This window comes from Euprymna scolopes, chromosome 4 (assembly GCF_053919585.1).
Source record: "Euprymna scolopes isolate OS-2025 chromosome 4, ASM5391958v1, whole genome shotgun sequence".
Lineage (NCBI taxonomy): Eukaryota > Metazoa > Mollusca > Cephalopoda > Sepiida > Sepiolidae > Euprymna > Euprymna scolopes.
In genome coordinates, this window is record NC_136485.1 from 125,479,370 (window position 1) to 125,497,042 (window position 17,673).

At 33.4% G+C, this 17,673-nt stretch overlaps 1 protein-coding gene and 1 pseudogene across 3 annotated transcripts in view; both read left to right on the forward strand.

Annotated features, from left to right (window-relative positions):
• The window catches only part of LOC145269279 (tumor protein 63-like), a 524,598-nt gene that overhangs the window by 287,225 nt on the left and 219,700 nt on the right, over positions 1 to 17,673 (forward strand). The gene's annotated exons all lie outside the window — the stretch shown is intronic.
• LOC145275355 (5S ribosomal RNA) lies at positions 12,076 to 12,192 on the forward strand (annotated as a pseudogene).

Consider the following 17,673-nt stretch of genomic DNA (forward strand, 5'->3'; position numbering starts at 1 on the left):
AGCAAAATTGGTAATATCAATTCAGTTAGAGAAGCTTTGAATTGTAAGTAATTCAAGCCCCCCCCCAAAAAAAAATAAATAAAAAAACAATAGTATTAATCCAGTCAGGATCAGCAGAGTGTTGTTCTCTTTTTATGTCAATATGAAAAGCTTTGATTGAATAATTCAAAGAGATTCAAGATATTTTATAAAGTATTTCTAATATGTGTTTGCTGCCTTCTTATCACCTTTGATTATTAATATAATCGTCCAAATCTCTGTGATCATACCCTTTTCCGATGCAAAAAATATTACAACAAATTCTGATCCAGACAAAGTATTTTCTGGAAAAAATTAAATCAAATATTAGATACTTATGCAGAATAAAAACCGTACTGAAATAATAATGTTATTATTTAGAGACCTATTTTTAAAATGAGGAGTTTTTTAAAAACTATTCTGTACTTTTATATAACAATTTAATAAACAAAATGTAATGTAAAAATTTAATTTAATTTGAAAATCCTGTCTAAAAACCAGAATGCAGCGATCCACAAAAATATGATATAGAAAAATCAAATATTGACTTTGTAAAAAGAAAAAGATAGTATAATTAACTTTACTTTATAATAATGAGATAGTATAATTAACTTTACTTTATAATAATGAGATAGTATAATTAACTTTACTTTATAATAATGAGATAGTATAATTAACTTTACTTCATAATAATGAGAAGATAAGATGTAATAAATCAGGAAAAGTTAAGTTTCTTTGGATGAATAACGCGCACATACATACATAATCAAGTTGAAATGCAAAATGTTCAGCATAATCAATTAAAAAATATACGAAGTGCAGTTTTTTTTTTTTTTTTTACTAAAAGTGATATTTTTGACATTTTTATTAAGAAATGGAGGTGAAAACAGATTTGAAAAGTGACAATGATTTTCCAAAGAAATAAATCAAAAGAAATAAAGAGTAGATGTATGTGTGTGTGTGTCTGTGTGTAAATATTTAACAGATAAACTTTTAAACTACTGGTTATATAATAGTGAAATTAACAAAAAATAATAATAATACACCAAGAATGGTTTATAACGAGTAAATTCTTTGTTTGGATAGATGAATAGCCCTTACAGACATATATCATCAAGTTGAAATGCAAACTGTTCATTTCAACTTGTCGATATATTTCTACTTCTTTCTGCGCATGCCCAAATTTAATTCATTTCTCCAAGTCGTTTAATATTAAATGTTTCTTGCCTATCTCTCAATAGCTATATCAGTAGGATACACAATCAGATTGCTAAATGTTTTGGTTTAGTTTCTAGCTGATGGTACCCAAGTCATTTTTATTAAATTTTTTGAAATCACTGCGATAGATACTAGCGGCAGTACCCGCGTTGCCCAGGTATGGAGAGGTAGTTTAGTAAGGCTACTGAGCAACCAACACTCTAAAAAAAAAATGAAAATAGCAGCAAGTATTCGTGTGAGTGCAAAAAAAAAAATTAGCCGCAGCAGCCAGGCTCGAACCTGTAACATGAAAGAGGAAAAGGAAGTGAAAAAGAAAAAGCAAACGTGTTTCCTGTCTTGCCCACGCGACTTCTGTCATCACAGGCCTTGGAAATAACATCTTTTATATGTACGTTGAGAACACAAGGCGTGAATTACTTTGCAAAAATGTCGATGCAAAAACTGACTCCTCCTTGCTAAAAAAAAAAATGGCCCAGTTGATGGTCAAAAGAATTAATGTTTTTTGGCCAATTTTTCGATATTTGTCGTCCGAGAGATCGATCCTTCTAATGATACCAATTTTGTCAGTATTTGTTGCGTGTGTTGAATATTTTTGCAGGATATACAAACAAACAAACATACAGACAACTTTTCTTTATATATTAGGTAAAATATAACATTTAGTAGACAGTTGTCTCTAATAATAAACACAAAATCTACATGAATTAAATTATGTTTACGCATATTTTATGACCCAGCAAGGCCGAATGTCTCCCCGCAACCCACCTTGCTAATAAGAGAATAAATTTAAATTGAAAAATGCAAATTATTTCACATTGGCAAAAATGTCCACCAACATTGCTCCTTATCCGTATTTACAGGCTGGATCTTAAAGAACAGATTTGAGGGAGAGGGAGAGGATGTAAAAAGGGTTTGGTGGAGAGGATTTGACCTATACATGAATAATAGTTTTGATAGATTGAAATTTCGGTATGGTTGGATGACTGTGAGCTTCTCTTAGTTTGAGAAAGGACATTTACCTATTATTTCCTAAAATTAAACAATAAAGAAAGGAGGAGGGCGCGGAGAAATAAAAGAAATAATAAAACCCTGATAATGTTTTCAGATGTCAGATAAGTTAATAGAGAGTAGCGCAGGAATATATATATATATATATATATATATATATATATATATATATATATATATACTTCATTTAATCACATAAACTAATATATGAAAATAGAGTTTTATGCGTAAACTTTCAGTATTTACTTCAACAGTGCTCAATACATAAGTAGAGCTAGGTAGTAAGTTATAAAAATTGCCATATATATATATATATATATATATATATATATATATATATAACTACTTCATTTACTCACATAAAATTAATATACGAAAGTATAGATTTATGCGTAAACTTTAAGTATTTACTTCAAAAGTGCTCAATACGTAGGTAGAGCTAGTTAGTAATTTATAAAATATTTATGGCTATTAATCGCCATATATATTTTATAAATTACTATATATATATATATATATATATATATATATATATATATATATATATATATATATATATATATATATATATAATATAAAGCTGAACGTCTGTGTGTGTGTGTCTGGTCACGAATAGTCTCCTATATGGTTGACTATTATAGAAAACTGATTACATATAATGATAGAAGATGTATCATGACACAGGAATGAGTATGTTTGATCTGACATAATGATGATTCATTGAAATTGTTGGGTCTGCGTTTGCGCCTGGTCCACTAAGTATGGAAATAAAAAAAAATTAAAAATAAAAAAAGCGTTTACAAGTGTTTTTGATATAGATGTACATAAGAATACTTTGATAAGTATGTTTTAACTTAAATAGGGATGGCATAATAAAATTGTGGTGTCTGCGTTTGCGCCTGGCCTCCATAGAATGGAAATAGGCACAAACTTTAATAAAGACTTTTCATATCTATCTGCGTAAGTATACTTTGATAATTAAACTTTAATAAAGACTTTTCATATCTATCTGCGTAAGTATACTTTGAAGAAATATGATATAATAAAATTATGGGGATGTTCGTTCGCGCCTGACTCCCATAGAATGGAAATATGTCACAAAGTTTAACAAGGTTTTTTAATATAGATCCACAGAATATTGTGATAAGTGTTTCAGTGTTAACAAGTATGGTATAATAAATTATGGGGTTTATCTATTTTATTTTTACTTTCATCATATTTTGCTTTGGTTTTGATACCCCCACATTCGAAGCTATCTCTTTACAACCCTTCCTTTTCATAACCTATCATACTTTCATAAATCACAGTCCATTTTCTGTAGGCTGTTTTTGACGTATTTATCGTTAAAAAAACTCAATAAGAAATCCAAGTTTATAAACAGTAGAAATAAACAGTAAAATGTAGGAGTTCGTGGCGTAACGGTTACCGTGCCGGACTGTGATACACATGGTCCGGAGTTCGATTCCTAGACACACTCAAGTTACGCTGAAGAGATGTAGGTGCCTACGAAACATGCATGTACATAGATTATAATAAAATAATAAATAAAAATATTATATATGTCCACAATCAACAAGTAATATATATATATATATATATATATATATATATAGAGAGAGAGAGAGAGAGAGAGAGAGAAAGAGAGAGAGTATATAATCAGGTTGCCAATAATAATTTTATTTATCGAAATTAAATAAGATAATCTCTCTCTCTCTCTCTCTCTTTCTCTCTCTCTCTCTCTCTTTTGACAAGACTCTCAAAAGTGCATAATAAAATCCCACCACAAACAACACCAAATACTGGTAAGTTCCCGTGTCACCTCTGTGATCAAGTTTGCAAGAGTGTAGTTGGTTTGAAGAGCTATCTACGTGCTTATGGATGCTCTACCTCAATCGGAGAAGAGATGGCTAGTTTCTGTCAAGAAGTAGCAATCATATATATATATATATATATATATATATGATATTTATTTAAGAATAATGTTATTTATAGGGATACTTTGAAAATCAAAGGAAAACCGGTACATATGATTCATAATTAAATTAATGACTTTATTTGAAGGAAAAGTTAAAGGACAACTTATGCACATTATTGACTTTATTTTTATTGATTTTTTAAAAATTTTCTCTCAACAATGCATGCTTGCACTGAGATGTAGGGGGCTACTGTGATTAGGGCCAGATTTATCGAAGGGTATTCTAAAGTGGGGAGTTATACAGCCAGATATTTGTTTGCATCATATCTAAATTTTTGCATATTGATACTTTTGGAGAAACAGGGATCAGGAAGGGAATTCAAAAAGACAGCGGTCATAGGAAAGACGCTATCTGCGTAGAAAGTTTTCTGTGATCTGGGGGACCTAAATCCAAGTTATCCAACCACAGAAAATAAAATCTAGAAATGAAATGAATTCCGGCAATGATAATGAAGCATGTAAATTTAAATTTGTTTTCTTTGTTTTATTTCATCTTATTTCTCTTCAGACATTTTTCTTCAATGTTGATAGTTTTCTTTCCACTACCTTTTAGTCGATTTGTCTTCTTTTTTTTTTTTTTTTTTTTGTTCAATTGCATTGTTCATATTTATAGTGATGTTTTTTTTTTTTTTGTAATCGCGTACAGTTAAAAGGGCTTCCTTCAATCTTGACAAACTATGGATACCCACTGTAAAGGTGCCTGCGCATGAAATTTTTGTGGCAAGAGTTGCGCAATCTTCAATAAATTCCAATAAATTCACTTGTTCTTTATTTAATTTCAGTCTTATATTTTCCCCCATAAACACATATGCAATAACAATGTACGGCACTCGTCTGCTTTCAATAAAATCCCCTCAATTATCTCCCTTTCATGCTTTCATTCTCTGTTTTACTAGTTACTTCACTTTCCGAATTAGTAGCAAACAGTAGTCGCTGAAGCAACGTGGTTGCAAAGTGTCGCTCACCTCTTTACATATTTTTACGATTTTGAACACCAGAAAATTAATTATAACTTTTATTTTACTGAACAAAAATTGAATTTTTTTTTTCACACTATAGCTGAGAAGGTGATCTATAAACCGTAATAAGTGTTTAAAATTTGAAATATTTTCAACCACTGATTGCCATGACAAATAATACTCTACCTTAGAGCTCATCATTCAAACTCCTTGGATTAATATTCACAGGCAAGACGAATTGGAGCAAATATATTAAGGACATTGCTAAGGTTGCTGCAAATTAGGTGAGCTCCCTCTACCGTGCGAGAAAATTTGCCACACCTGAGATTATTCTACATCTCTACAGAGCTACTATTCGCCCATGCATGGAATAGTATTGCTACATTTGGGATGGTGCATTTACCACTAGTCTCACTTTCTTAGACAGGATCCAAAAAGAATTTCCAATCTAACAGGTCCAGCACTATCAACCAAGCTCTAACCGCTGTCCCATCACTGCAATGTTGCATTCCTTTGCCTGTTTTACAAGTATTTTAATGGAATGTGTTCTGATGAACTCATAACACTTGTGTCCCCTTGACTAATCCAACAAGCTCTCTGGATGTCAGAAAACCTTTAATTAATAGTTTCTTTTCTTGGACTGCTAGACTTATGGAATTCCTTCCCTGTTTCTTGCTTCCTTAACTGTACTAATGTGACAAAGCTTAAGTATAATTCGAACAAACATCTTGCTATTCAACTCCCTAAATAGTCCACTCTAGACTTGACGCTAATTAGTGGCACCTTATGTCCAATGGCTATGTGCCTTGTTTTGGACGAATAAGAGAAACAATATAATTATAATGATTAAAATACTTGTATTTTTTATGGTATTCACCCGGGGTGAGTTGAGCTTCTCCGAATGAGTTTATTGAATCCTGCATTAAGACGTATAAATCCTAGTATAGAAAAATATTATGAGAAAGAGAAAAAGTTTGATATGATTGGATCACCACCACCCTATTTAGATACCTGGGGCTACCGTCCGGCTGATGACGTATCACTTATGCTTTTTTATATTAAGGATGTAAACAAAATTGTTATACAAAATTTTATAAGGGACAAGAGTATTATTATGAAATGTTCAAAGGAAAAATATCGCTCGATAACGATGTTTTTTACTAATACGTTTGCGTCATCAGTCAGCTTGTTCCGGGCAAGTTACATAAACCACCAGAAGGTTCCGAAATGCTCAGCCAATGAAATTGCAACAGCCGACAACTAACAAACGGTACTTTTTGTTTATTAATTTTTTTTACAGTGTGTGTTGTTTATCAAATTGTTGGGTGAAAGAATAGAATAGTTAAAAAGCCCCCCCTCCATGTTGAACGGCTTCCTGAATAATAGTGTTGCAATATTTTATATATGAGAGTATGATCACTGAATGCTGAAAGATTATCCTTATAGACACTGGCAATAGAAACTGACCAATCAAATTAGCCCACGTTCTGCTAGCAACCAATAAGAAACCAGAATTGCTCCATAAAAATATTGAATCTTTTAGCATTCCATCACATAATTCTCTTGTGTCAACACGAGAAGAATCTTTTACTCTTTGCCTGCAAAATCATAAAGTCCGGGACCTGTACAGAACAGCTACCCAGTGAAAATTCTTCATCTCCAGGACTTGTTCAGAATAGCTACCCATCGGAAACTCTTCTGAAATCAAACATGGCTTCCAATTCAAGAAATAACATTATTATTTCATCGCAGTTCGTAAATTTAATGTAGCAGAGGAGGGGGGGGGGCATAGGTGAAGTGCCTATCAACCATAGAACTAAGAAAGGATACAGGCAACAACAATAAAATGGCAAGAAAGAGAGGATAAATGTAGACGAACAGTTATGAAAGAAACGTATTTATTCCACCATAAATACCAGAGTGAAAAGAGTAGAACTGGAGAAAGCAGGAACATTGAAGAACTGGAAATGTTACATGTGGATAGCAGCAGAGACTGGACGGACAGACATGTGGTCGTAGGATAACTGAAAAGGCTGGAGATTCGTAAATTGGATCCTGCCCAGCATGGAGTGATGTCACACTGAGATTGATGTGGACATCCCTGAGGTGTGATGAGATGCCTAAGATAGGTCCCGTCCACATGGATGTGGCCAAGGGCTAGATCGACAAGAATAGAGTTGATATGTTCTTTTTTTTTTAATTTTTAACTGCTTGCTAACGTTTTAAACATTAGACATGGTTTCGATAAAAAAATAAATAAAGTTTTCATTCGGCATCACTTGGTTGCTTACATAACCTGCCCAAAATATGCCGGTGATATTCTGAATAAGTACCTGATTTTGTTTTATTGAATATCAACACGTTTTAGCATATTTGATGTTGAAGACTTGCACATTTAGTATAATGGCTAAGGTATCCGTTAATGGACGGAAAGACCGAGTTCCCATCTGCGATAGAATCATACCAAACTTTTAAAAAATGGTACATGATGCACTCTGGCTTAACACGCGGCATTATGTGGTGAAGATTAAAGATTAGTGGAATAATCCAGTAAAAGAAGTAGGGCCCTCCTCTAACATCTCAATGAAAAGGGAGCTTTGAAGACACTCTCAAGTAAGGTTGATCCATTTAATTTGTGATTAAAACAACGATACTCGACACTCTACTGTCAAAACTCAATTCTAAAACACTGCTGACAACAATTGCTACTCCAACATCACAATCTAAAATCAACGCAGTCTCAGAAAAATAAGGCTTTTTATATCCAACCGGAAGTATCTCATTTTCATATTAGGTGATAATATCGTAAGCATATAGAGAGAAAAGGCGACCACTTCTTTTTTTTTTCTTTTTTTCTTCACTGTTTTTGTCTGCATGGGACTCTACAGGCTGTACACAAACAGGTTTGTACTATTTTATAAGTGTTTAATTACAGAAGAGCAACTTATTTTGCCTTTGGTAGCATTTCAGACTACATATTTTTATGCTGAAACATTGGTGTCAATTCCTTATAATAAGTTGTAATTAAGCGACAAATAACGTAATTTAGCTTCCAATAACATTTACATATACAAACCTGTTATTTATTTTTTTTTTCAAATAGTGGAATTGCACAGTGTTGGGGGAAAGGAGGAGTATGAATTCTTTATAATCAATCGTAATTACGACATAAATGACGTAAGTTAACTTCTATGTTAAAAAGAACATGAGCTAATGATTATGACCATAACTCAATAAGATGCCATATCTTATATCTAACTGACTCTGCCAGGGGTTATCTTGGATTGTAGTGTTTTGCGTCGGAATGTAGGATTTGAAAAGCCAGTACCCTAGAAGAAGAACATTCTGGCCTAAAACATGCCCGGGCAGCTTAAGCGGTATTCATTGATAGGGCACCTCAGTCAATTAGCAATAAACTAACCTTTTCTACTTGGGTGAGAATATACAACCTGAGAAAATGGACCTTCTAGAACAGCATAGAATGATGCCTTTGCCAACAGGGATGAAGCCACCTTAACAGTGGTTTAGACTCTAGTAACTTTTTAAACATTTTCTGCAGCAGACAATACTCCATTCTTTTATGAAGAGCTATTCATTCTTGTTAGTGGCCGCTGGTGATTTCGCCAGATTTCTCATGCCATGGTGGGGAGGAAAGCAGAGGACGGCATATGTAGTCATCCGCAGAAGTGTATTTATGAATAGACGAACGTCTCTTTTGTGAGTGCTGTTGTAAGGGGTTATTAATTGTTTTTCGTTTTTGAATGCTTGAGCTATTTTACCCTAGATGAAGACGAAGGAGCAAGTAAGAGCCCGAAAGATCTACATTTCTATTGTAATACTAACGATAACGAAAATAGTAATAAGTAATAAAAAAAAAAACTCCTGATGAGAATCACGTAGGCAAATACAAGTATTAACTTGCCGATAGTCTTTTATCTTTTTTGCGGAATGTAGAATCAGTCATCTATGAAATATAAGAAAAAGGCAAAAATGTTCTTTTTGGTCCAGTTTTGTAATTGTATATATATATATATATATATATATATATATATATATATATATATAGTTCCAGTTTATGAATATTCAAAGATAAAAACTAATGACTTTAATGAGGTTTATAATAGTGCTCAATAATAAAGAGCAAGGTGTATCTTTAATTATATTGGAATAAACTTTATTTTAATGTCGCTACAGAATAAAAATCATGTTTCGGTCCAAATGGCTATTAACAATAACCAACAGATTCTCATCAGGCGACAGAAAAAAGTTTTTATCCTTCTCTCACACACACTCACACACACACACACACACATACACACACACACACACACACACACATATATATATAAATATATATATATATATATATATATATATATATATATATATATATATATATATATAAAGTGTGTGCTGTTTGTGGGAATGAATCCCAGCAAAGTGCTTGATTTTAAAGAAAATTTCAATATAAGAGCATCAGCCTCTCCAAGGCGGAAGAGAGTCAGATATTTCTCGACCATAAACTAGATCCTCTGTGTTGGATTTGAAACTGGCGATATCGATGCTTTTCTGACCTTCTTTAATGTAAGAACATTAATATTGCTTTTTTTTCCCCCTTTGCAAATCTCATTCATGTTCTGCAAAGTCATAAACAAACAAAAACAATTTTTCTTTACGAAACAACCACACAAAACCAAGCACCATAGATAAATATTTTAAGATATAAAGAACTTGAAGCACAAAAAATCTTTTACTGAAATAACTGTATTTGGCATTAAATAACCTGAAAAAAAAAGCGTTGATATGCTGTAAAATAAACGCAACCAAACAAAACACCATGAATAATATTTAAAGATATAAATAACTTGAAGCATAAAAACTTTTATCAATATGACTGTATTTGGCATTAAATGACCCGGAAAGTGTTGATATGCCGTGGAACAAAACACTCAAAACTAATCAAATAAAAATATTTGTATTCTTGTTTGAATTTATAGTTGTTAGATAGTTTAATGAAACAAACACCTATTAAGAGGCAACGTGGAAAACTATTTTGGTACATTTATTTATTCATTTATTTATTCATTTATTTATTCATTTATTTATCTATTTATTTATTTATTTATTCATTTATTTATTTGCGGACTGTTATCCTCATCTTTATATTTGTTATTTCACGACGTTTCAGCTAACTATTCCTCTGGCCTTCATCAGGTGGTTAACCACAACGAGATAAGAATGCTGAGTCTCTTTACTGCCTCCCATAGTTGTTGTCATTTCACCACGTTTTGGCCAACTACTCCTCTGACTGGCTTTGGGTAGGATTGAAACCGCTATCTTCAGGCAATGTTTACCTGGAACCGTGAATAGAGGCGTTGAGTCTCTACGGTTCCAGGTGAACATTGTCTGAAGATAGCAGGATGCCCTTTTCTCTTCCCTGCAACCTCTCTCCCACAGAAGAGACGTTGCAAGCCTATCTTTGTTTTATCGTTATTACCATGGCAGGTGCTCGTCTGAACTCCAATCTCTGGTCCCCCCTCGCCAATCTTTTACAAAAAACACCCGTCTAGCTGAATCCACTGTCAAAAACTTTCCCCACTCTTTATCTATGCCTAAATCAAAACGTAGATTCCATGAACAAAGCTTCTTTCTTAGAACTGCACGCCTGTGGAACTCTGTTCCGTCTGCCTGCTTCCCTCCTGACTACAACTTGGATGTCTTCAAGTCCAACGTAAACAAATTCCTAACAGTCTGCAAACCAATAAATAAATATACAAGTTACTCATCTCAAAGAATTAAAAAAAAAAACATTCTATAAGTTTTATTCTATAGTTAAGGTCAGTGTTAAAATGAAAGAAAACCATATTTTATTTATTTATTATTCCTGGCACATAAGAACGAGATACAATGTTTGTAATGCTAGTATAAGCAAACTGCACGTGGCTGTTAATAATATATAACAAAAGGATAATAAATTATCAGTAAAATAAAATATGACTTCATTAACTCTAGTACTAACCCTAAGTCCGAGTGGCAACATAAAAAAAGCAGCATATTACATTTATTAAGGTTTAGCTTTATCACATGACTAACCTGCTATATATAGTTCATGTAGTAGAGGATCAGATTGAATATTTGAAGATCCCTTTCTTTTATTTTTTGTTATTTCTCTCTATTAAATCTATTATCTTATATTAATACATAGTTTACTCCCGGGCAAGGCCGGCATGGGGCAGCTAGTATTACTTAAATCTAGCAGGAAGACACAACATTGTTCATAATTAAATGATAAATAAAATTGTATCCCACTCTGAATTTTTTTTTAAATGGTGACATTTTTCTATCTATAAGAATAAAACTGTAGACGTACGTGGTTCTGTGCGAAAATATTTAACCGATAAACTCTTAAACTACTGGTCACATAACACAGAAATTAACAGGGACTAGTAATCATACACCAAAGATAGTTTATAACGAGTAAAATCACTGTTTGGATGGATGAATAATGCATACAGAAATACGCCGGCAAGTTGAAAGGCAAAAATGTTCATTTCAACTTGTTGACATATTTCTGTTACTTTTGCACATGCGCAAATTCATTCATAGCTTGAAGTGGTTTAATTTTAAATCTTTCTTATCTATTTGTTGATAGCTCAAACGGTAGGGAATGCGTCTGAAGCGCTAAATGTTTTGGTTTCGATTCTAGCTGATGACGCGCATCATTTTTTTTTAACTTTCGAAAACAATACTATATATTAGGTACAATATAATATTCAATAGAGAATTGGCTCTGTAATAATAAATATGAAATCTGCATGAATTAAACTATATTTAAGCATATTTTACGGCATAATCTTTAATATTAATCTTTACGGCACAATCACAATATTTAAGCATATATACAGCACAATCATGTTGACACACCGGTTCTCGCCAGATCACCGAAGTTAAGCAATGTTGAGCCTGGTCAGTACCAGATGGGTGACCATTTGGGAAGGCGAGGTGCTGTATGTACCATAAGGTAAAAATATTAGGTTGGGAAACTGGCGCGGTCTATCCTTCTATCGAGGGTAGATAGACCTCTCTTAAACCGTGGTAGGCAACCCATCTAGTGATGGCATCATGATAAAAAATACCCTTGATAGCCTTGACGAAGCATGAAGTATTTCCAGCCATTAAAAAAAAACGTGAAAGATTCTGCAGAATTTGTTCACGTTTCACCTGCAGCTACTGGCATTAGATGAAACAACAGCAACAACAACATAAGCATATTTTACAACCGGGCAACGCCAGGCATCTCTTGCTAGTCAATAATAACTGACAAAACAATAGAAGATGCAGCCACACATTATATATATATATATATATATATATATATATATATATATATATATATATATTAGGGCTTAGTTTTATCACTTGACCAACCTACTGTATGTAGCTCAGATGATGGATCAGATTCAATATCTAAATGTCCCATTTTTTTTTTATTTCAACTCTTAAAGTAAACAAAAGATTTAGATGGGGGAGGAGGTTATGCATATATTCATTACATTTTAGAGTTATTTCATAGCTTTTTGCAAACATTGTCTTAAAAAAAAAATCATTAACCTTGACGAAAATTCATAGACTGAAGCCAACCGTGCTGGCACATGTCTCATAAGAGATGAACCATTGGACCATGTCACCCACCCACTGGGGGTATTTAGATAAGTGCAAGCATTTTAGCTAATAAATAAATAAATAAATAAAAGGCATCATTAGTTCTCTTATTACTGAGCAGGATTGATCTATGTCATATTCAATGCGTGCGGGAGGGTTTTGTTTTGAGAGACCAATTTAAATGTCACCAATAAAGATCAACAGTGTGTCACTGTTTTCCTTTGTTAATGAATGCCATCTTGAATTTTGATACCTTTGAATGTAAGAGATATATCTATATAATTATAAAGCTCTGTGGATCTTGCGCCCTTGCTTGCTTGAATCTTGTCTTCAACGATCGGGCAATTCCATATTTTAAAAAAATGGACGATAGGTTAACACACACACACACACACACACACACAAACACACACACACATACAAACTCATATATATATATATATATATATAGAGAGAGAGAGAGAGAAAGAGAGAGAGAGAGAAAGAGAGAGAGAGAGAGAAAGAGAGAGAGAGAGAGAAAGAATAAATGACAAAAAGTTATATTCCAAAATTCATGATGTTGACCATCTTATAATTTATTCCTTTAATTCAGTTGACTTATACAATTCTGAATTAAAGGAATAAATTGTAAGATGGTCAACATCATGAATTTTGGAATATAAGTTTTTGTCATTTATTCTCTATATTGTTCTGTAATTGAGCTTCTTAAATAAGGATTGATATATATTATAAGAATATATATATATATATATATATATATATATATATATATATATATATATATAATAGGTACTACTGTACTGAAAAGATAGTCACCTTAGGCGGGTTTAACCAGCTTCCTCCAAAGGTTGAATTTCATGGGAGTATGTCATATGTATATCCACGTGAGGAGGAAATGAAGATGTTAAGTTTTTGCATTCTTTCAGGGAGGTGTCAGCGTGGTATTCCCAAATATCATCTATCTGGTACTGACCAGGCCTAATATTGCTTAATTACGGTGATCCAACGAGAACCAGTGTGTCAACGTGATTATGCCATATCTGATAATAATAATCTAAGAAGTCCTGCATTGTCAACCAATCTCCAATCCCTGTCCCATCGCTGCAATGTTGTATCTCTCCGATGAACTTATAGCACTGGTGTTTCCTCAACATGAATAGCCCTGAACTAACCATGTCAAGCAACAAAATTCCACCCCTTCACAGTAGGGATCCTCAGATACTGGAAAGCTATCTACTCTTGTAATCTAAATTAAAAAAATTAATACAAATCAGCGTTAAGGAGCGAACCCAAGACCTTTCGGGTGCAGATCGGGAGTCTGCCAATGAGCTACATCCATCCTGCCCACAGTGACGGTTGGATCTCGCCCAACACCTATAGAAAATGTGCCGATAGGTCATTCGGCATCAGTTGAGGAGGATTGCTCTGGTCACATGTTGCTGCGTTCATGCTCGGGATCGTGTTCTATCAATTTGACGGTATTGCTCGGGATCGTGTTCTGTCAATTCGACGGTGTCTCTTTGGCTGACGTGAGTTCTGTCAGATGCGCATTGGATTTTCATAATACCAACGTATTTAACCACACCTCTGATAGTTTCTTCTCCTGATCTACTAGCCTTCGAATTTCTTCTATTTGTTTCTCTCATTATAGTAACATGCAGAAATTTAAATGTAATGTGAACAGACATGTCGCTGCTCAACTCCCTACATAGTCTGCTGTAGACGTAGTCCTACATAGTAGCCGCTGAGTGACAATATACCTTGTTTGGAATTTTAAAAAAACGTAAAACTGACAGACTCTTCCTGCAGCTTTTTTCTCAAAAGATTATCTGAGACATCCAACCATTTAATGTAAAAGGGCTACAAGCACTGTTAGCAACAGCAGCAGCGTATAACATATGCAAATGACCAATCCGGCTGTGTAATGTGACGTCACAGCAGAGAATAAAGACACATGTGATTATGATTGAGGGAAAAAAAGCATTGTGTGTTCAGAAAAGCATGTGTTTAAGACCTGTGGGTGACATCACAGTAAAGGCAAAAGTCACACGCAACTGTGGAAAGAAAAATGAACTGTTTAAATATGTAGAAAAAAATGTGCGTTGTTGAAAATACCAGATATGAAGGCTTTTGTAAAAAAAAAGAAAGTGAGTCGAGATTTTTTTTTCTTTTCTTCTGTTTTCTTGCAATGCAGTCTACAACGTGTTTCGACGCGTTGAAATATAATGACTACGTTACATTAAGGCCATCAAGAAGCGTCACAGTGGCTTTATTTGCTTATGGCTCAGGAATTGCTGTCAGTAATGAAAACAAGCCTGGCGTTTTCCGAATTCGCTTGCAAGTTAATCTAATGAACAGCCAGCAAAACACTTGTGAGCCCAGGATATTTATTTTGCAGCTTTTCTCATTCGCATCTCTTTTAAACAGTGAAGGAGGGTGTCTTCTCGGAGACCTGCAGTATTGCATTCCCTACTGAGACACTTTCAAGACCCACCTGGTCAAGAGTCTATTGTTAAAAGCTGTCTGACAGCTAAGAGCCCAATTGAACGAGCTTTTCATCTATTTACTCACTAATTATTCCCATCGATCAAACTCATATCCTACTGGTGCTATGAGATCAGGTTGTCTGAAGATACTCACTTCCTGACCTAAAATGCCCCAAATACTGATGTTATTGCCTTTTTCTTTACCTTTGTAAAACTCAATCATGTTCTGCAAAGTCAAAAATAAAAAAATAAATAAATTTTTCTTTTTATTTATTTATTTGCGGACCGCTACACTCATCTTCATAGTTGTTGTTCCACAACGTTTCGGTCCACTATTCCTCTGGCCTTCATCAGGGGGTTAACTACGATGCAATAGGAATGCTGAATCTTTAACTGTATCCTCATTAATTACTGCCTTCCATAGTTGTTGTCGTCTCAACACATTTTTGTCAACTAATCCTCTGGTCGGCTTTGAATAGGATTGAAACCGCTATCTTCAGATAATCCTCACTTGGAACCATAGAGACTCAATGCCTCTATCCACTGTGCCAAATAAATATACAAAATTACTCATCTCAAAGGATTCCAATAATAAAATAACATTTTTTTCTCTACCAAACAACTGAATAAAACACCATGGGTGCGAGCGTATGTGTATGTCCACGAAATGCTTTTTGCATTGGCCGTCTCGCGTCGGTTCGATTCCGGGAGGAGTTTTCTTATACTTTCCAGATCGTAATATCTTGCATTCACAAATGGACATCGTCCCTATCTTTTTTTGGGTCGAGGTAAGCAAAATTCCCAACGTGCCGTCATCTCCAGTGTTTTTTTTTTTGTCTTTTTCGTATAAATAAAGAAAAATAATCAAACGCAAACACCTGGCCTTCGAGCCATGTAGAATCTGTTCTGTGATTGGTCCTTGATCAATGTAGTGGGGGGGGGGCTTCATACTGAAGCAATTACTATTTATTTGCTTGTGAACTTCATATTCATTTATAAAGTCAATAGAAGATAAAGGGATAAATTTAATGCAACTTATGCTGGAATTTGTAATTTGATTGACCTCCACCCTTTCTTTTTCTCTGTAACCAGTACTTATCCAGAACCTAATCCAACTTCATGTCAGCATCTTCTGGCATGGTTATGTAAGCAGAAGAAGAAGAAGCCCACGCGAAGATTGCTGGAGACTATAAAGTCAATATACTGAAAACAAAACTATAAATCCAGAAAATATTTAGAATAAATGTAAATATATGAAAAAAAAAAAGTTTTTTATTTTTGAAAAAAGTACATGAAAAGATTGTTTTGTTTTTTGCTTTTTTTTTTTTTTCCAAGAAAATTTTTAAAATAAATCTTATTTTACGATGGAAGCATGGAAACAACTGTGAAAGACAACATTTTTTTTTTTTTTTTCAGTTTTAAGAAAATGTATTTTTGTTCAAGAAAAGTATATAAAAAATTGTTTTTTTTTTCAACAAAAGTTTCAAATAAATAATCTTTTTTTATTTATCACAGGAAAACTTGCAAATAAATATTTTTTACGATAAAAACATAGAAACAATTGTAAAAAAAATTATTATTTATTTATTTATTCATTTTTTTTTTTAAGAATTTTTTTAATACTTTTTACTAAATCATTTCTTTTTGGGGGGAGGGGGTCTCTTTTTTATTTCAAAAGATGTTCTCTTGATATTTGCTTTCACTAAATCTTTAGAAGCTACTTTTTCACTTCATACAGCGTATTATAATTCATTTACGATTAAAAGAAAATTTTCTTGTTACAATGACTTTCATGATTTCTTTGAAGTTTGAGTCAGGTTCTGTATAAGTACCCTGCAACCTCGCTCTCTCGAAGATGTGATGTTGCTAGTCTCAGTCTTTTCTATTAATACTATTAAGGCATGTGCTCTTAAGAATTGTCTGATCTATTCCCTGCTTCCTTTGTTCCAGCTCGTTTGACTCGTAAATCTAATGGTCTTCACCAATTCACTGTTTTGATACCTCGTTGTAATACAGCTACCTTTTCCAAGAGCTTTTTTCCCAAGAACTGCAGGCTTATGGAACTCTTTCTCTGCTGACTATTTTCTTTTTACCTGTAGCATTAGGCATTTCCTGTCTTTTCAATAATCATATTTCGTTCTTGTTAGCTCCTTAAATCAAGTGGCCTCACACCTTGTCTGGAACGATTTCCAAACATAAATAAATAAATGAATAAATAAATTTTGTGATTCTGGAAGGGTTACTAAGGAAAACACGGATACGGAGATGAGTTAGAAAAGGTAATATATATTGAAACAAAAACACAGCATATACGTTAAGTGTTGAGACATTATGTTGAACAAAGATG